General features: G+C 38.3%; 1 protein-coding gene across 1 annotated transcript in view; it reads left to right on the top strand.

Annotated features, from left to right (window-relative positions):
- Nucleotides 1-22,086, top strand: part of LOC308366599 (NACHT, LRR and PYD domains-containing protein 3-like) — a gene marked incomplete at both ends in the record, with an annotated part of 141,138 nt that overhangs the window by 59,318 nt on the left and 59,734 nt on the right. The gene's annotated exons all lie outside the window — the stretch shown is intronic.

The following is a 22,086-nucleotide window of genomic DNA, read 5'->3' as shown; positions in this document are numbered from 1 at the left end:
GGTTATACGTATAACTACAAAGCCTATTGGTTAAAGCGTATTAGATAAATATACTTGAAATTAGTGCTGTCAAACTATGACAATATTTAATCTCAATTTTTTGTCTATTATAAATGTCCCTTAATTTATTTTGTATCCATTTATCCATGTTTTATTCTAGAATCATCTATCTAGATAACATATTAACATTGTTTATAATGTAAGTTGTTTTGAAACGCAAGCTTTACTTGGCCAATTCAACAGCTTTAGATAACATATTAACAATCTAGATAACATATTAACATTGTTTATAATGTAAGTGTTGGTGTAACACAGTGATTTTAGCATAACAAACTAGCTGGTTAACTTATTTGTCACAAGTTACAGTATTAGAAATGATAACATTGCCCTATTTACAACTACCACCATGGATAGCTTGCTCATCGATTGTAAGCAAGTGACTACGGCTAACATGTTAAAATAGATAATCTCGATGTTGACAGCAGCTTGCTTATTTTACCAGATCATAACGGTCTCAATTTAAGACATACCGTTAGCTAGGCTTGCTGTAGGGAACGTTACCTCATCTGTGAATAGCAAGCTTACATTTGGCAAGGTCAACGCCACATCTTACCTTATCACTGTCACCAGTCAGTGGTTTTCCAAATAAAATGTAGTCTAGAGTAATTGACATTTAATAACACCTAAAACTAAATCAGACTGACGGAAGAGATTGACAGAGGCAGCAGCAAGCTGTGCCTAATCCGTGTTAAGGGCTAGGGCTGACTGCACACGTCAATACGGTTGAGTGCCCTGGCTGGGCGTGTTGCGTGTATGTATGCAAATCCAAATGTAAGAATCCCAGAATCCTCTACCTCAATCGGCACAGCTGAGAACACTTCGGCTGTGTAAGAACCAATTTTCAGGTGTTCATTAATAACGTAGAGATATGTTCTTACGTTGAACTTCCGAAGTCCGTAAAACACATTTAAGAAGTAACGTAACGTATAAAAAATAGGTCACCATAGGTGTGAAGACAAATTGCAATTATCTCATTATTAGTATGTCTTAAAGAAAACTAAATAAATGTGGTTTCAAAAGCTATAAAATATATTGTACCGATATGCGCTGCGAGCGGACCTAACGACGGTGGGCCGGTTGATAATGATATTGGGCTGGTGTTTTGGGCCATCGGCCCAGCGGGGCTTTCCCCGGTATTCCCGATGGCCAGTCCGCCCCTGATTTTGAGTAATCAGTGTGGTTTCTAGGAATTTATTCCTCTATATCAGTCTTGAATTCTAGTACTTACTAATCAGTGGTGGAGCAGTCTTCAATGTGTGTAAGACATCCAACCACCTAATCAGTGGTGGAGCAGTCTTCAATGTGTGGAAGGCATCCAGCCACCTAATCAGTGGTGGAGCAGTCTTCAATGTGTGGAAGGCATCCAATCACCTAATCAGTGGTAGAGCAGTCTTCATTGTGTGTAAGGCATCCAACCACCTAATCAGTGGTAGAGCAGTCTTCAATGTGTGTAAGGCATCCAGCCACCTAATCAGTGGTAGAGCAGTCTTCATTGTGTGTAAGGCATCCAACCACCTAATCAGTGGTAGAGCAGTCTTCAATGTGTGTAAGGCATCCAACCACCTAATCAGTGGTGGAGCAGTCTTCAATGTGTGTAAGACATCCAACCACCTAATCAGTGGTAGAGCAGTCTTCAATGTGTGTAAGGCATCCAACCACCTAATCAGTGGTGGAGCAGTCTTCAATGTGTGTAAGGCATCCAACCACCTAGTCAACCACCTAATGAGTCCCTGTGTTCAAACTGAAGAACCTGACTTCAATGCTTCAAGCATCAAGCTTGGGCGGCATCGTTTTTTTTCTAATTGTGTGATCTGAAAGATCAAGTCCATTTATTGACCAGTGCTTCTAAATCAGACAGAGTACTTCATGAGTGTGTAGTTATTAGAGGGGGATATAGTGAATTAGGCCAATTAGAAACAACTAACCGAGTCAATTTAGACATATAAAAAGTCGTATAGATAGCTTAATTCACATGAAACATTCCCCACTACATTAGCCACAACACGCCGCCATCTTGGATAGATATTTCCTTTTGAGTGCGCACTGATATGGAACGCTCAGGTAGATGAAAACAGGTCGTACAGTTACTATACCGTTGAATATAGCACACCCCGGAACTAACTCTCAGAATGGTGGATTCCATCTACCCGTGTTATAATTCCATCTACCCGTGTTATAATTATAAATAAGAACCTGACTTCAATGTGTCAAGCATCAAGCGTGGGCGGCATCGTTTTTGTTTAATTGTGTGATCTGAAAGATCAAGTCCATTTATTGTCCAGTGTTTCTAAATCAGACCTACTTCATGAGTGTGTAGTCTTTAGAGGGGGATATAGTGAATTAGGCCAATTGTGTCTCATTCAGACAATAATAATAAATCCGCTGCGCGTCGGGGTGTTGTTCGCCCTGTCGGGAATTATTTTTGGAGAATGATCTCCGGACTATCCCGCTATATGAACATATAGAGGCTTTTGGAGGCGTCTCACTACAACAAATCAATGGACATGTTCTAGATGGCCTGTATCTAGTTTAAAACTGTGTTTAATTCATAATAGAACTTAGATAAAACACCAAAATTGAAATATGAAACACTGTAGATGAGCACCTAAAGTAAATGACAGTTAAGAGAATCTTTATATTTGTACCTTTTCTCTGAATTCTAATATTAGCTTGGTGGTAGTGCTTTTTCTTCATGTGACACTCCAGCTCAACTCAAGACACAAATCTAACTTTGAGGGGTAGACAGTTGGTAACATTTCATCATGCTACACTAAATTAAACACCTGCCTGAAATCTTATCCTCAGGGTTATTAAAGAGTGTCAAGATCGGACCCATAGCATATAGCTTATCCACAATGTGTTATGGTGTTTGTGATTATGGTCCCAGCTCTATATAGGAGGGAGAGAAGGCTAACAGCGTGTGTATGAGATGAAAGGAGTGTTCTGCCTCTGGTCCTCATCAAAGCATCTACTGTAATTACACCTCAGCTACATACCAAACTTGGAAAGCTCACACACTCTGTCAATATATAAACAAATAATTCATAAACTAAAATAGAGCGAGGGAATAAATCAAAAGACAAACATCTCTTCATTCTGACTGGGACATGTACATCATCACTGATGGTCAGATGTGATTGATTAGGCTGAGAAGGTATTCACAAAAAGCAACACAAAACAAGCAGACACACACACGTGTGAGATGCAGTCACACCCGTTTAATGAAGACTTAAATGTGAGAGGTCACACGTAAAGTTCAGGGCCAGAACAAAGCACTCCGAATTAAAGGGTCAGAGCAAACACTCCACATTAAAAGCCTCAAAAACTACAAATCCCAGCTCTCCACTTCCTGTAAAGCACGATGCCCAAGTGTAAATTGCCAGTCACGTTCAATCTGAAGATGTTGTGCAACCACTGATCTCAAAAAGAAACTGGAAAGCGCATCCCAGGGTTTCTGACAGTTTCAAAGTGAGGCCTCACGAAAAATCGTGGTGGCCATTATGTTGGGACCACTTTCCTGCTTGAGACCAATGATTATGACGGGTGATGAATATTATATATAAGATATCTAATGAATTTGCATATTCGCTGCACTTCATTTATCTTACTGTGAGGTGGTAGTAGGGCTGGGGGTAAACGATTATTTTCTAAACGATTAATCTGGCGATGGTGAAAACATTGTTTCCTTGAACCCATGACAACCAATATTACGGTTACAAGTATCCAAAGAGTGGCTAAACAAAAGGGCTTCTCTTCCCCTCATTTTGCATCGAGGAGAACAGAATTGACCCTTCCACGACCACTCCCCAAAACGGTAACTGATCAATCATAGCATAGCAACAGTTACTAAGCTCGGGACCTCAGTCAAGCGAGCCATTTTGATGAATGGAAGTCAATGAGATAGACGTCTGCTCGAGAAGAGAAAATGAAACGTTGCGCTTATGGGGGTGTAATTCTAAGAGCCGATATCCAAAAAGGCTGGAGGGAGGGGTAACATTTTTATCCCTTCCCGAAACCCAAGACCCAGAGAGAGCAATGCTGCTGTGGATCAAACAATGTGGACGACCCCCCCATCAGCTGAATGTCAGCAACGTAAACAGAAGCACCTACGTTTGTTCCAAGAAGCTATGTCGTTAAAATCTGCCCACTGCATCGAAAACGTGAGAAAACCCTTGCTTAAAATACGATTCAGTTTTACCACCTTACATGTTTGCGTAGCGGCGACTGTGTAGATATTAGAACACATAAACATAGCTGGAATGAACCTGTTAGCCTTAGCATTTGTCTGTCTACAAACACGGCATGTAATGTCGTGGTTGTAGCCTATATAAGCATATTGCAGACCCTTTTGCCTGCTTCAATCTGAGATCTTGCCGTTTTTCCAAAAAATGCTTGTGATTTCTTTTGGTAGAGCTGAAATTGACACGGTTGAAAACATGTTGCCACGCCATTCATACCAATGCTGAGAACCTAGGAAACGTGAATGCTTGACTGTTATAGCAACCGTTGCTAAGGGGGGCGGAGTTTGCGGAAGGGTCCATTGCATCACCCTTGTAATGTTCCTGGCCAATGAAACACTGCCATCTACTGGATGCTTGTGTTAGAAGAGCCACAGTTTATGGTTTCTTGAAAGCAAGTTGTGTTGCAAATCTTTTTTCCTTTTTGAAAGCTGCCAACAATGCAGGGTCGGAGATCCCATTTCATTGCAGGGGGGGACAATACATGGGAACATTTCAGAGAGTAATTCCGGGGGGGGACTTGAAAAAAATTGCTGTCATGAGAGCTAGCATAATTTAGCTGCTAAATACCGAATTCTCTAATAACAGTGACAATCAGAAATTCAACGTCAGTTTTAAATTCTCTAAACGGCAATACATGTCCTAACACGAAATATCTTCTCACAGACAAATAATGTTGAAAGTTCAAACGCAAACCAAAGCTCTTCAAGGAGGAATTCAGCTGCATGCAAATTAACGTCTTCTCTCGTGCCCTGTGCAGCCGTGTGAAGTTCATGAACCGTCCATTGAGTTAAAACTAATAAAATCAGGTGATGTTCCTGTGATAAATCCCCAAGATCTCCGCTGGTATGGAAGAAAGTAGTCCAACCAATATATATAGCACTTGTTGTCTCTCTACATCTCACTTATGGTGTGTCGAACTCACTCTCATTAAGGCGAGACACTACAGGTGAATAGGGTATTTTTTTTAAATAATAGATATCACCATGAAACTTCCTCAGTTGATTACTCACACATGTATGAACAAAAAATGTATTACAAGTTTCTGTAATTACTATGTTTGATTATGCAAATTAGGCCTTATCTAATTAAATATGCTCAAATTTGCATATATTTCCGGTAGATATATCTGGACATACGATAAAGCCAGGTGATTTTTTTTATTTTCATTTTGTTAACATACAAGATGCAAACAAATTTACAGAGGGATTTCAGGATATCTGCTTTCATTACCTAGAAAATCAAAATATACTGTCTACAGCCTTAAAAAACCGATTTTCGCCACCTTTTTTTGATCAAAATGTCACATAAATCAGGCCAGGAATGATTAATTAACAAATCCTTCTGTAAATATCTTCAGAAGACTGCTAAGTGTATAACTGGAAAGTTTGGTGTACATAGGTGCTACATAGGCTGAGAAGTATCTACCGGAGAATGACAAAAAACTCATTTTGAGAAAATCGCATTTAAAGATTCAGGAAGTGTCAAGCCATACCACGTGATGCGTCTGAGCGAATCACGTTATCAGAAACCACCGCAAACCAATGAAATTGCGTCCTTATGTTTAAACCCCCGTTTTTGCTAACATCATTGGTTACTGCTGGAAAGGAAATGTCCTTATTTGGATTAGATAACGTTGTGTGAGAGCTATAGCGCTTTCCAACGGTACCAAACATGTCTAGCATCAGAAAGCCGACATACTGCACGTTACGTTAGACTGCTAACTTTCCTGGAAACCTATGAGAATGCTGACGCCGCGACCAGACAAAATGTGAATAAATATACACATTAATGTATAATTAGGATATTTTCTTTATGCTAGTATGAAAGATTACATGTTTAGGGAGTGAACTAGCTCAAAATCTCAAAATTGACCACTGCTGAAAAAACGATGTTTTTGCCTGCCGTGTCTCGCCTTAATCCAGCCTACTGATTTTAGCTTAGCCTATCTTGATCTAATTCTTTTTATTCAGACTTTACATAACTTGCATGACCAAAAATATAAATTGGCCAGCGAAATTAATGTAGAATGGTCGGAGCAAAGCCTCATGGGAAATGCCTTTATCCAGTGAACGTGGGAAGATGACTGAGCGGCTGTCAGAGAGAGAGAGCAGGTGAGAGAGAGCCGGTGAAGCGGACCTGATGGAAACAATGAATGTAGACATATTCTCGTATTTATTATTATTTTATTTGTTGAAATCCCAGGAAGTCTGTAGAATTGAACCAGAAACGTGCACATGCGTAGAACCTATTCAGTCTTGTTGGTCTGAAATAAAACATTGAAAAAGCACGGAGGTGAGGCACTTACTACCTTTGCCTCAATGATGGTGGTGTGCGACGTGTCCCCCCCGGGATCTCCGCCTATGTAACAATGATGAGATTAGGCTCATGAGCACTCAGAGCAAAAGTTACGAATGGATTGCTGTGGTTTTGCAAGTATGAAATGACTATTGCAATAGTTTTTTTGCTCATTCACAGATTAGAATTAACAGTTGAAAACCAACAACAATTACAATGAGTGTTTCTGTGTTAGTTTGCCGTTTACAAAAGCAAAGCATACTCTGCACCTATTTGTATTTTAGACAATTATACCTTCTTAATCATTTACTGTGTACTATCCCCTCTTATACGTACACAGAGGCGCTGCATCCCATTAGGCATACCAGGCAATTGCCTGGGGCCCCATGCCACTAGGGGGCCCCCAAAAGCGGGTCTGATCAAAAAGAAATCAAACTACAATGCGAATTTCACATTTTCGGTTGCGGCACGAACCTCACACTCATAGAATTACATGTATCTAAATTTGTATCTATGGTGTGGAATGAATGCAACGATGAGAATAAGCTATTGCAGAGGAAGACTCTCTGTCAAGGAGTGAATGAGAAAGTCTCACGGTGACGGTGTGTACCGTTATGATCCCTGTGAAAATATCCATGCCATCGATTACGCACGATATAGGTTAGCATGAATTATACATGCATATATTATGCATGTGTACAGTAAAATAATGTATTTGTTATAACACCTTATTTTACTCTCAATGAACAAATTCATTCTCTTACTCGGATGGGTAGAGGGCCAAGCGCAGGGCAGTGTGGGTAAAGACGAGTGCGTATCAAAATTCCGATTGATTGACATTGGCTTTGCCAAGTCAAAATCCAGCCCAGGATAGAACAGGTGGATACAACGTTAGGGAATGTGAGATGTTCGGAACAGAACGAAGCTGAGGGAAAATGAAGAGGAACAACTACCCATCTGGTAGTGAGAAGAGGAAGAAGAAAGAAGATGAAGAAAAGAAAAAGAAAGGCCGCGGTAAATGGAGTGGAGTGGATGATTTAGGCTTAGCAGAACATTAACAGACGACTGCTGTTATTGAAAAATGTGGCTAGGCTAATTTGTCCAACTAATAACTTGAATAGCAGCTAGCGTTAAAGCAAACCTATGCAAAAATAGCTAATCGCTAGGGATGCTAACGAACTAGTTAGTGAACAACTTTCATAACACAGTCAAACATTAAGCAAGTGCAACACAACAACACACTTAACCCATTCTGAAGGGTAAAATAGTTGCATAATGTTGCTTTTATCTTGTTAATGCTGTGATAGCAATGAAAGCCATGCTCAAGGAGAAAAATGAAACATCTCTTCCCTATCTCTATTCCCTCCTCAGGATCATAACTTTATAACGAATTTATGACGAAACGGACAGATAAAGTGCCCCTACCAAACCCTGATGATGAAAACCTTAAGTCCAGTGTTCCACTTGAATTGTTAACTGTAGCTGCTACCTGTTTGATTGCTTATTAATTGTAAAGATTCTTTATGAACATACACGGCTCTTCTTAATACTGTAGAATGCTCTTGAATGGGGCTTCCCAACGTTATGTGGTCAACTATTTTTCGATAATTACAGTGCATGAAATGCCCTGTATTGTTATTCCTAGGCTTCTTCTTCTTCTTATTATTACAGTGCATGAAATGCCCTGTATTGTTATTCCTAGGCTTCTTCTTCTTCTTCTTATTCTTGTTACCTTTTTCTGCGATTAATTCAGCCCGAACCACTTAACGTAGAAACTTCATTCAAACTTTGTCGCGTAGGTCTTGTAAACGACACTTATGCTATGTATTTTTCACTTTTCTAAACTTTATACTTTTTAAGATATTAAAGAAAAACGAATATAAATTTCTCCCGTTGACTTACATTGGGCCATTATGACATCATAATAGGGTCTTTAAACTGGCTTGCACCTGTGCTTTACTCTGCCGTGCTAAGGCAAAAGACCGTAACTTCAAGTTTGGTCAAAAATGAGTTTTTGACGTATTTGTAAAATATCAGCAGTAACTAGAAAATGCATTTCCTGAAGGAAATACCAGTGCATGAAATGCAAAAGTTAGGAAAGGAAGAAGAAAAGAAAGAAGAGTGAAAGAAGGAAAGAAGAAAAGAAAGAAGAGTGGAAGAAGGAAAGAAGAAAAGATAGAAGAGTGAAGAAAGGAGAGAAGAGAGGATGACGGAAAGAAGAGTGAAAGAAGAAAAGATAGAAGAGTGAAGAAAGGAGAGAAGAGAGGATGACGGAAAGAAGAGTGAAAGAAGGAAAGAAGAAAAGAAAGAAGAGTGAAAGAAGAAAAGAAAGAAGAGTGAAGAAAGGAAAGAAGAGTGAAAGAAGGAAATAATAGTTGAAGAAGGAAAGAAGAAAAGGAAAGAAGAGTGAAAGAAGGAAAGAAGAAAGGAAAGAAAGGTGAAAGAAGGAAAGAAGAGTGGAAGAAGGAAAGATGAGTGGAAGAAGGAAAGAAGAGAGAAAGAGAAAAAGAGAGTGAAAATATTGAAAAAAGGAGATAAAAATGGAGTGAAGAAGAGAGATTGAGTGTGAGAGAAAGTAGACTGAGAGGGATAGAGAGAAAGATGGAGAGATGGAGAGAAAAAAAGTAGAGAATGGAAGGTGTCTTAATGTTCCTAGTTACAGTTAAATTGAGAGGGACAGAGAAGAGGTTCCTTTGATTTGGTGCAGCTGTCAGTGAAGCACAGGTGCAAGCCAGTTTAAAGACCATATTATGATGTCATAATGGCCCAATGTAAGTCAATGGGAAAATTTCGATTCGTTTTTATTTAATATCTTAAAAAGTATAAAGTTTAGAAAAGTGAAAAATACATAGCATAAGTGTCCTTTACAAGACCTACGCGACAAAGTTTGAATGAAGTTTCTACGTTAAGCGGTTCGGGCTGAATTAATCGCAAAAAAAGGTAACAAGAATAACTAGAAAATGCATTTCCTGAAGGAAATACCAGTGCATGAAATGCAAAAGTTAAGAAAGAACGAATAAAGAAAAGTGAAAGAAGGAAGGAAGAAAGGAAAGAACAGTAAAAGAAGGAAAGAAGAGTTGAAGAAGGAAAGAAGAAAGGAAAGAAGAGTGAAGAAAGAAAGAAGAGTGGAAGAAGGGAAGAAGAAAGGAAAGAAGAGTGAAGAAAGGAAATTAGAGTGGAAGAAGGAAAGAAGAGTGGAAGAAGGAAAGAAGAAAATAAAAAAGGTAAGAAGAGTGGAAGAAGGGAAGAAGAAAGGAAAGAAGAGTGGAAGAAGGAAAGAAGAAAGTAAAGAAGAGTAGAAAGAAGGAAAGAAGAAAGGAAAGAAAAGAGGAAGAAACAAAGTAAGGAAAGAAGAGTGAACAAGAGTGGCTCTGGATAAAGACAGTAAAGAGAGAGTGAAAATATTGAAAGAAGGAGAAAAAAAGAGTGAAGCAGAGAGATGGAGTGTGAGAGAAAGTAGAGTGAGAGCGATAGAGAGAAAAAAAAGTAGAGTATGGAAGGTGTCTATTAATATTCTTAGTTATACAGTTGAATGGAGAGGTACAGAGAGAAGAGGACCCTTGGAGGCTTGCCGCAGGTGTCAGTGAAGCACAGGTGCAAGCCAGTTTAATTACCCTATTATGATGTCATAATGGCCCAATGTAAGTCAATGGGAACATTTAGATTCGTTTTTCTTTAATAACTTAAAAAGTATAAAGTTTAAAAAAGTGAAAAATACATAGCATAAGTGTCCTTTACAAGACCTACGCGACAAAGTTTGAATGAAGTTTCTACATTAAGTGGTTCGGGCTGAATTAATCGCAGAAAAAGGTAACAAGAATAAGAAGAAGAAGAAGCCTAGGAATAACAATACAGGGCATTTCATGCACTGTAACTAGAAAATGCATTTCCTGAAGGAAATACCAGTGCATGAAATGCAAAGGTTAAGAAAGGAAGAAGAAAAGAAAGAAGAGTGAAAGAAGGAAAGAAGAAAGGAAAGAAGAGTGAAGAAAGGAAAGAAAAGTGGAAGAAGGAAAGAAGAGTGGATGAAGGAAAAAAGAAAGGCAAGAAGAGTGGAAGAAGGAAAGACAAAAGGAAAGAAGAGTGAAGAAAGGAGAGAAGAGTGGAAGAGGGAAAGAAGAAAGGAAAGAAGAGTGAAAGAAGGAAAGAAGAAAAGAAAGAAGAGTGAAGAAAGGAAAGAAGAGTGGAAGAAGGAAAGAAGAAAAGAAAGAAGAGTGAAATAATGAAAGAAGAAAGGAAAGAAGAGTGAAGGAAGGAAAGAAGAGTGGAAGAAGGAAATAAGGAAAGAAAGAAGAGTGAAAGAAGGAAAGAAGAAAGGAAAGAAGAGTGTAAGAAGGAAAGAAGAGTGAAGAAAGGAAAGAAAAGTGGAAGAAGGAAAGAAGAGTGGATGAAGGAAAAAAGAAAGGCAAGAAGAGTGGAAGAAGGAAAGAAAAATGGAAGAAGAAAATAAGAAAGGAAAGAAGAGTGGAAGAAGGAAAGAAGAGTGAACAAGAGTGGCTCTGGATGAAGAGATAAAGAGAGAGTGAAAATATTGAAAAAAGGAGATAAAAATGGAGTGAAGAAGAGAGATTGAGTGTGAGAGAAAGTTGACAGAGAGAAAGATGGAGAGATGGAGAGAAAAAAAATAGAGAATGGATGGTGTCTTAATGTTCCTAGTTACAGTTAAATTGAGAGGGACAGAGAGAGAAGAGGTTCTTTGGATTTGGCACAGGTGTCAGTGAAGCATACTAAGGCAGAAGGCAGTAACTTCTATGTTAAAGCTCAGTGGTATGATAACAATGGAATAATGACCCTATTAATTAATCAGTAGTAATACTATTTCATTTATCACAATTACCAATACAATGATTATCACACACACACACACACACACACACACACACACACACACACACACACACACACACACCATTGAATTATCACATTAAGCACATAAAACAATGAACTTGAATTGTCACATGAAACACATAAAACATCTATGTCAGTCCATTGGGGTGTGTGTGTGTGTGTGTGTGTGTGTGTGTGTGTGTGTGTGTGTGTGTGTGTGTGTGTGTGTGTGTGTGTGTGTGTGTGTGTGTGTGTGTGTGTGAGAGAGAGAGAGAGAGAGAGAGAGAGAGAACGATAGAGAATGAGGCCCATTTTCCCCCTCCACATGCCCCCGCTCGCCAAGCGAAGTTACCCGATTTAGATGCACCTTTTTCGGACTAGCCACAGGCACTGGGTGGGGGAATAGCCCGATAGCTTAGCATATCTGCCATGCAATTCTAATGGTAATGCTACCTAGCTTGGTATGCTAACTGTCGGTAGCCTATACATCGTGAAATCAAGCAAAATACTGATGTCACTGGCTTTAATTTGATAATGGCATGTTAGTAGTACATTTAATATCAGTACATTTGTTTAATTACAGTGCATGAAATGCCCTGTATTGTTATTCCTAGGCTTCTTCTTCTTCTTATTCTTGTTACCTTTTTCTGCGATTAATTCAGCCCGAACCGCTTAATGTAGAAACTTCATTCAAACTTTGTCGCGTAGGTCTTGTAAACGACACTTATGCTATGTATTTTTCACTTTTCTAAACTTTATACTTTTTAAGATATTAAAGAAAAACGAATATAAATTTCTCCCATTGACTTACATTGGGCCATTATGACATCATAATAGGGTCTTTAAACTGGCTTGCACCTCTGCTTTACTCTGCCGTGCTAAGGCAAAAGACCATAACTTCAAGTTTGGTCAAAAATGAGTTTTTGACGTATTTGTAAAATATCAGCAGTAATTAAACAAATGTACTGATATTAAATGTACTACTAACATGCCATTATCAAATTAAAGCCAGTGACATCAGTATTTTGGTTGATTTCACGATGTATAGGCTACCGACAGTTAGCATACCAAGCTAGGTAGCATTACCATTAGAATTGCATGGCAGATATGCTAAGCTATCGGGCTATTCCCCCACCCAGTGCCTGTGGCTAGTCCGAAAAAGGTGCATCTAAATCGGGTAACTTCGCTTGGCGAGCGGGGGCATGTGGAGGGGGAAAATGGGCCTCATTCTCTATCGTTCTCTCTCTCTCTCTCTCTCTCTCTCACACACACACACACACACACACACACACACACACACACACACACACACACACACACACACACACACACACACACACACACACACACACCCAATGGACTGACATAGATGTTTTATGTGTTTCATGTGTCAATTCAAGTTCATTGTTTTATGTGCTTAATGTGATAATTCAATGGTGTGTGTGTGTGTGTGTGTGTGATAATCATTGTATTGGTAATTGTGATAAATGAAATAGTATTACTACTGATTAATTAATAGGGTCATTATTCCATTGTTATCATACCACTGAGCTTTAACATAGAAGTTACTGCCTTCTGCCTTAGTATGCTTCACTGACACCTGTGCCAAATCCAAAGAACCTCTTCTCTCTCTGTCCCTCTCAATTTAACTGTAACTAGGAACATTAAGACACCATCCATTCTCTATTTTTTTTTCTCTCCATCTCTCCATCTTTCTCTCTGTCAACTTTCTCTCACACTCAATCTCTCTTCTTCACTCCATTTTCATCTCCTTTTTTCAATATTTTCACTCTCTCTTTATCTCTTCATCCAGAGCCACTCTTGTTCACTCTTCTTTCCTTCTTCCACTCTTCTTTCCTTTCTTATTTTCTTCTTCCATTTTTCTTTCCTTCTTCCACTCTTCTTGCCTTTCTTTTTTCCTTCATCCACTCTTCTTTCCTTCTTCCACTTTTCTTTCCTTTCTTCACTCTTCTTTCCTTCTTACACTCTTCTTTCCTTTCTTCTTTCCTTCTTTCACTCTTCTTTCTTTCCTTATTTCCTTCTTCCACTCTTCTTTCCTTCCTTCACTCTTCTTTCCTTTCTTCTTTCATTATTTCACTCTTCTTTCTTTTCTTCTTTCCTTCTTCCACTCTTCTTTCCTTTCTTCACTCTTCTTTCTTTTCTTCTTTCCTTCTTTCACTCTTCTTTCCTTTCTTCTTTCCCTCTTCCACTCTTCTCTCCTTTCTTCACTCTTCTTTCCTTTTGTCTTTCCTTCTTCCACTCTTCTTGCCTTTCTTTTTTCCTTCATCCACTCTTCTTTCCTTCTTCCACTTTTCTTTCCTTTCTTCACTCTTCTTTCCTTCTTACACTCTTCTTTCCTTTCTTCTTTCCTTCTTTCACTCTTCTTTCTTTTCTTCTTCCTTTCTTAACCTTTGCATTTCATGCACTGGTATTTCCTTCAGGAAATGCATTTTCTAGTTATTCTTCTTACCTTTTTCTGCGATTAATTCAGCCCGAACCGCTTAACGTAGAAACTTCATTCAAACTTTGTCGCGTAGGTCTTGTAAAGGACACTTATGCTATGTATTTTTCACTTTTCTAAACTTTATACTTTTTAAGATATTAAATAAAAACGAATCTAAATGTTCCCATTGACTTACATTGGGCCATTATGACATCATAATAGGGACTTTAAACTGGCTTGCACCTGTGCTTCACTGACAGCTGCACCAAATCAAAGGAACCTCTTCTCTCTGTCCCTCTCAATTTAACTGTAACTAGGAACATTAAGACACCTTCCATTCTCTACTTTTTTTTCTCTCCATCTCTCCATCTTTCTCTCTATCCCTCTCAGTCTACTTTCTCTCACACTCAATCTCTCTTCTTCACTCCATTTTTATCTCCTTTTTTCAATATTTTCACTCTCTTTTTCTCTTCCATTCTTCTTTCCTTCTTCCACTCTTCTTTCCTTTCTTCTTTCCTTCTTCCACTCTTCTTTCCTTTCTTCTTTGCTTCTTTCACTCTTCTTTCCTTTCTTATTTCCATCTTCAACTATTATTTCCTTCTTTCACTCTTCTTTCCTTTCTTCACTTTTCTTTCTTTTCTTCTTCCACTCTTCTTTCCTTTCTTCACTCTTCTTTCTTTTCTTCTTCCTTTCTTAACCTTTGCATTTCATGCACTGGTATTTCCTTCAGGATACGCATTTTCTAGTTTAGTCCTGTCAGCACTGTTTCCACACGCTACACCACGCCCGCTGGAAATGTATTAATGTTATGGAAATTAAACGGTGGTCACTTAAACATATTCATCACAGTGTGAGACAGAAAAAAAAAAGTTTTACAATTACGTTACTACGTTACGTTCTAATATGTGACCGTTAGCACACCATTCATTCAACTCCATTGGTAGCTAACGTATCGTAGCCCGACCTATTATCCCGCAAGCGCTGGTACACGTTACTTAATATTGATTTCGGTATCATCCAGGATCGCAGATTTCGGAAAACTTAAGTCCCTGCCCAAAAAGGGTATTTAAATTAGCTTTGTAGCAAAAATGGCACATATACAGCGTATTGAAGTGTATAAGATAGTGTTGTAATACTGCGTGTACAAACCAGCCTGATACAAATAGTAGAATTTTGATTTTGCGACGTTCGTGTAAATTCTTTTTCTTGTTGAGCTTGATTCCCAACGGCATTTTACATCAATGCGGGATAATAGGTCGTCGCCAACTTTGTTGCCATTTCGCGACTGTACAAAACAAATCGGAAAATACGTTAAGAAATGTCAAACAAGACTTTGTGCATGTTCTACACACCTGTCACTTCTGAAATAAGTAAGGTTGATTCATTAAACCATATTTATATTGATAAAAACATATTTGTTAAGCGGATTTTTTTGGTGGCCCGCGGGATAATAGGTCGCGTTACTACTGTGCTGTAATCTGCTGTTGCTCTGATCTTGGGAGGTGGTCTACCTGTTGCTTTGATCGCTAACTTGCCAATGTAACTCAATCCCTGGAATACTTTGAGTAGTAAAACACGAACAATGTCCTATGTTTCGATTGTGCACTTTATTCGCAAATGTTATTTTCTTGCTATCGTTCAAATGATCGGAACTTCGTGCTTCGTTAGGGCTGAATCTCGTAGCCTAGACTGAATCCTAGCCGAGGGGATAACCCCACCCCCCGGATTGCTCCACAGCCATGGCTCCTGTTTATTGGTTTATCATCGTATTTTCGCATTACACACATTTAGCTGATGTTCTTAAACTCAACCGGACGAACCGGTTATTATCAGACATCAGTTTGTTTACTTGAAAAGATTACTGTATATTTCCATTTGTTTTGAAGTTGAGAAATGTTGGGAGTTTACAATAAAAAAGAAACATTGAAACCTTTGGTTTGTACAGGCGTTCTTGTCTGAAGCAAATGAAACAGACTTAATTACAGTGCATAGAATGCCCTGTATTGTTACAGTGCATGAAATGCCCTGTATTGTTATTCCTAGGCTTCTTCTTCTTCTTCTTCTTCTTCTTCTTCTTATTCTTGTTACCTTTTTCTGCGATTAATTCAGCCCGAACCGCTTAACGTAGAAACTTCATTCAAACTTTGTCGCGTAGGTCTTGTAAAGGACACTTATGCTATGTATTTTTCACTTTTCTAAACTTTATACTTTTTAAGATATTAAATAAAAACTAATCGAAATTTTCCCATTGACTTAAATTGGGCCATTATGACTAGGGTTGGGTACCGAGAACCGGTACCAATACGGCACCGGTTCCATACAACCGATACCTACCCGGACCGAAATGCAACGCAGATTTCGGTGCTTCCTTTCGGTGCCTGAGCAGATTTTTTATTTATTATTTTTTTTATTTAAATTTTTATAATTTAACAAAACTAGCGATAGCTAACGAGATGTAACGTTAGTGGCGTAGATCTTTCTGAGTACGATCTGTATACTTTTTTGTGTTGCTAACAGATTTCGTGGGGCACATATAAAACTGCTCCATCTCCCAATGTAGACTCTCGCCTGTGTCGCTCACGCTGCATTCCGTATGGGACTAGTGGAAACGAGATTTGTGTTGAGTAGTTGCCATGGTAATGGGTTGACTTGCGTGTTGTTTCGGTTTCAAGATAAGTGTGGTTGTTCTAAGCAGAAGTTGGATACGCTTTATTAAACGGAGAGCTACCGTCTCATCCAAAGATATTACTTCTCAATGTGAGACGCTACAATAACATTGCAACAGTCTGACAGCGAAGAGCAGGCAGCCTTGCACAGAGCAAGCACAAACAGAGCTAGCCATCAATATAACGGAGAAAATGTCGAAAGGTAAACGATCAAAAGTGTGGCTGTATTTCGCACAAAAAGATTCAAACAACGCGACGTGCAGCATATGCAACAACAAAATTGCGTGTAAATGGGGGAGAGAACTCAAGAGGCTCTGAAGCTAAACTCTTAAAGGGGCAGTACACATTCACGAAACCAGTGGGTTTAAATAAATGCAAACTAATTAATATTTTTTTTACTCTGAAGGCAAACATGCTCATATTTCTGCAAAAGTATTACTGAAGTGTGAAGTGTGTGTACAGAGTGTGTTATGTATTTATTTATATTTATTTAAGTATACTGTAAACAGTTGTTATAAGTTAATATATTGTTCATAGTTGAAGTTAAAAGGTTTGAAGCCAAGTGTTTTGTATTTATTTTTATTTATAGTATACCTTAAACAGTTAATATATTGTTAAATTTGAAGAAAACTATTTGCCTTGGCAATAAATAAGCCTAATGTCTTTAATTTAAAAAAAAAAAAAAAATTATCGGTTCTGGCACCGTTTAGGCACCGGTATCGTTTTAAAAGTATCGGTTTAAAAGTATCGGTTATGTACCGGTATCGGAAAAAACCCAAACGATACCCATCCCTAATTATGACATCATAATAGGGTCTTTAAACTGGCTTGCACCTGTGCTTCACTGACAGCTGCGCCAAATCAAAGGAACCTCTTCTCTGTCCCTCTCAATTTAACTGTAACTAGGAACATTAAGACAACTTCCATTCTCTACTTTTTTTCTCTCCATCTCTCCATCTTTCTCTCTATCCCTCTCAGTCTACTTTCTCTCACACTCAATCTCTCTTCTTCACTCCATTTTTATCTCCTTTTTTCAATATTTTCACTCTCTTTTTCTCTTTCACTCTTCTTTCCTTCTTCCACTCATCTTTCCTTCTTCCACTCTTCTTTCCTTCTTTCACTTCTCTTTCCTTTCTTCACTCTCCTTTCTTCTTTCACTCTTCTTTCCTTTTCTTCTTTCCTTCTTCAACTATTATTTCCTTCTTTCACTCTTCTTTCCTTTCTTCACTCTTCTTTCTTTTCTTCTTCCACTCTTCTTTCCTTTCTTCACTCTTCTTTCTTTTCTTCTTTCACTCTTCTTTCCTTCATCCTCTCTTCTCTACTTTCTTCACTCTTCTATCCTTTCTTCTTTCATTCTTCCACTCTTCTTTCCTTTCTTCTTTCCTTCTTTCACTCTTCTTTCTTTTCTTCTTCCTTTCCTAACTTTTGCATTTCATGCACTGGTATTTCCTTCAGGAAATGCATTTTCTAGTTACTGCTGATATTTTACAAATACGTCAAAAACTCATTTTTGACCAAACTTGAAGTTACGGTCTTTTGCCTTAGCACGGCAGAGTAAAGCACAGGTGCAAGCCAGTTTAAAGACCCTATTATGATGTCATAATGGCCCAATGTAAGTCAATGGGAGAAATTTATATTCGTTTTTCTTTAATATCTTAAAAAGTATAAAGTTTAGAAAAGTGAAAAATACATAGCATAAGTGTCGTTTACAAGACCTACGCGGCAAAGTTTGAATGAAGTTTCTACGTTAAGTGGTTCGGGCTGAATTAATCGCAGAAAAAGGTAACAAGAATAAGAAGAAGAAGAAGAAGAAGCCTAGGAATAACAATACAGGGCATTTCATGCACTGTAATAAGAAGAAGAAGAAGCCTAGGAATAACAATACAGGGCATTTCATGCACTGTAATTAAACAAATGTACTGATATTAAATGTACTACTAACATGCCATTATCAAATTAAAGCCAGTGACATCAGTATTTTGGTTGATTTCACGATGTATAGGCTACCGACAGTTAGCATACCAAGCTAGGTAGCATTACCATTAGAATTGCATGGCAGATATGCTAAGCTATCGGGCTATTCCCCCACCCAGTGCCTGTGGCTAGTCCGAAAAAGGTGCATCTAAATCGGGTAACTTCGCTTGGCGAGCGGGGGCATGTGGAGGGGGAAAATGGGCCTCATTCTCTATCGTTCTCTCTCTCTCTCTCTCTCTCTCTCTCTCTCTCTCTCTCTCTCTCTCTCTCTCTCTCTCTCTCTCTCTCTCTCTCTCTCTCTCTCTCTCTCTCTCTCACACACACACACACACACACACACACACACACACACACACACACACACACACACACACACCAATGGACTGACATAGATGTTTTATGTGTTTCATGTGACAATTCAAGTTCATTGTTTTATGTGCTTAATGTGATAATTCAATGGTGTGTGTGTGTGTGTGTTTGTGTGATAATCATTGTATTGGTAATTGTGATAAATGAAATAGTATTACTACTGATTAATTAATAGGGTCATTATTCCATTGTTATCATACCACTGAGCTTTAACATAGAAGTTACTGCCTTCTGCCTTAGTATGCTTCACTGACACCTGTGCCAAATCCAAAGAACCTCTTCTCTCTCTGTCCCTCTCAATTTAACTGTAACTAGGAACATTAAGACACCATCCATTCTCTATTTTTTTTTCTCTCCATCTCTCCATCTTTCTCTCTGTCAACTTTCTCTCACACTCAATCTCTCTTCTTCACTCCATTTTTATCTCCTTTTTTCAATATTTTCACTCTCTCTTTATCTCTTCATCCAGAGCCACTCTTGTTCACTCTTCTTTCCTTCTTCCACTCTTCTTTCCTTTCTTATTTTCTTCTTCCATTTTTCTTTCCTTCTTCCACTCTTCTTGCCTTTCTTTTTTCCTTCATCCACTCTTCTTTCCTTCTTCCACTTTTCTTTCCTTTCTTCACTCTTCTTTCCTTCTTACACTCTTCTTTCCTTTCTTCTTTCCTTCTTTCACTCTTCTTTCTTTCCTTATTTCCTTCTTCCACTCTTCTTTCCTTCCTTCACTCTTCTTTCCTTTCTTCTTTCATTATTTCACTCTTCTTTCTTTTCTTCTTTCCTTCTTCCACTCTTCTTTCCTTTCTTCACTCTTCTTTCTTTTCTTCTTTCCTTCTTTCACTCTTCTTTCCTTTCTTCTTTCCCTCTTCCACTCTTCTCTCCTTTCTTCACTCTTCTTTCCTTTTGTCTTTCCTTCTTCCACTCTTCTTGCCTTTCTTTTTTCCTTCATCCACTCTTCTTTCCTTCTTCCACTTTTCTTTCCTTTCTTCACTCTTCTTTCCTTCTTACACTCTTCTTTCCTTTCTTCTTTCCTTCTTTCACTCTTCTTTCTTTTCTTCTTCCTTTCTTAACCTTTGCATTTCATGCACTGGTATTTCCTTCAGGAAATGCATTTTCTAGTTATTCTTGTTACCTTTTTCTGCGATTAATTCAGCCCGAACCACTTAACGTAGAAACTTCATTCAAACTTTGTCGCGTAGGTCTTGTAAACGACACTTATGCTATGTATTTTTCACTTTTCTAAACTTTATACTTTTTAAGATATTAAAGAAAAACGAATATAAATTTCTCCCATTGACTTACATTGGGCCATTATGACATCATAATAGGGTCTTTAAACTGGCTTGCACCTGTGCTTTACTCTGCCGTGCTAAGGCAAAAGACCGTAACTTCAAGTTTGGTCAAAAATGAGTTTTTGACGTATTTGTAAAATATCAGCAGTAATTAAACAAATGTACTGATATTAAATGTACTACTAACATGCCATTATCAAATTAAAGCCAGTGACATCAGTATTTTGGTTGATTTCACGATGTTTAGGCTACCGACAGTTAGCATACCAAGCTAGGTAGCATTACCATTAGAATTGCATGGCAGATATGCTAAGCTATCGGGCTATTCCCCCACCCAGTGCCTGTGGCTAGTCCGAAAAAGGTGCATCTAAATCGGGTAACTTCGCTTGGCGAGCGGGGGCATGTGGAGGGGGAAAATGGGCCTCATTCTCTATCGTTCTCTCTCTCTCTCTCTCTCTCTCTCTCTCTCACACACACACACACACACACACCCCAATGGACTGACATAGATGTTTTATGTGTTTCATGTGACAATTCAAGTTCATTGTTTTATGTGCTTAATGTGATAATTCAATGGTGTGTGTGTGTGTGTGTGTGTGTGTGTGTGTGTGTGTGTGTGTGTGTGTGTGTGATAATCATTGTATTGGTAATTGTGATAAATGAAATAGTATTACTACTGATTAATTAATAGGGTCATTATTCCATTGTTATCATACCACTGAGCTTTAACATAGAAGTTACTGCCTTCTGCCTTAGTATGCTTCACTGACACCTGTGCCAAATCCAAGGAACCTCTTCTCTCTCTGTCCCTCTCAATTTAACTGTAACTAGGAACATTAAGACACCATCCATTCTCTATTTTTTTTCTCTCCATCTCTCCATCTTTCTCTCTCAGTCAACTTTCTCTCCCACTCAATCCCTCTTCTTCACTCCATTTTTATCTCCTTTTTTCAATATTTTCACTCTCTCTTTATCTCTTCATCCAGAGCCACTCTTGTTCACTCTTCTTTCCTTCTTCCACTCATCTTTCCTTTCTTATTTTCTTCTTCCATTTTTCTTTCCTTCTTCCACTCTTCTTGCCTTTCTTATTTCCTTCATCCACTCTTCTTTCCTTCTTCCACTTTTCTTTCCTTTCTTCACTCTTCTTTCCTTCTTACACTCTTCTTTCCTTTCTTCTTTCCTTCTTTCACTCTTCTTTCTTTTCTTATTTCCTTCTTCCACTCTTCTTTCCTTCCTTCACTCTTCTTTCCTTTCTTCTTTCATTATTTCACTCTTCTTTCTTTCCTTCTTCCACTCTTCTTTCCTTTCTTCACTCTTCTTTCTTTTCTTCTTTCCTTCTTTCACTCTTCTTTCCTTTCTTCTTTCCTTCTTCCACTCTTCTCTCCTTTCTTCACTCTTCTTTCCTTTTGTCTCTCCTTCTTCCACTCTTCTTTCCTTTCTTCTTTCCTTCTTTCACTCTTCTTTCTTTTATTCTTCCTTTCTTAACCTTTGCATTTCATGCACTGGTATTTCCTTCAGGAAATGCATTTTCTAGTTGACCATTGCTACTGTTTACTTTTGCTATACTGTTTGCTATACTGTTTACTATTGCTACATGTTTACTTTTTACTTTTACTTGAGTAGATTTTTAGATGGGTAATATTACTTGAACTTAAGTACAATTTTATCAAAGTAATTGTACTTTTACTTGAGTACAACATTTCAGTACTTTTTACACCTCTGGAGTTCAATATATTTTACCTCAATTGATAACATGTGACATGCTCTGAAAAGATTCTTTAAGATATAGGCTACCCTGTTTGTTTTTGCCTATCAGGTCTAGCATCATCCACTTCCAGTGAAAAATAAGTGTTTTTCATGTTTGGAACATTTTCTAATATTTTGAATAAAAAAAAGCTTTTATTTCATACATTTTGCGTCGGTGT

This window comes from Sprattus sprattus (assembly GCF_963457725.1).
Source record: "Sprattus sprattus genome assembly, chromosome: 1".
NCBI lineage: Eukaryota > Metazoa > Chordata > Actinopteri > Clupeiformes > Clupeidae > Sprattus > Sprattus sprattus.
This window is presented reverse-complemented; position numbering and strand designations above follow the sequence as displayed.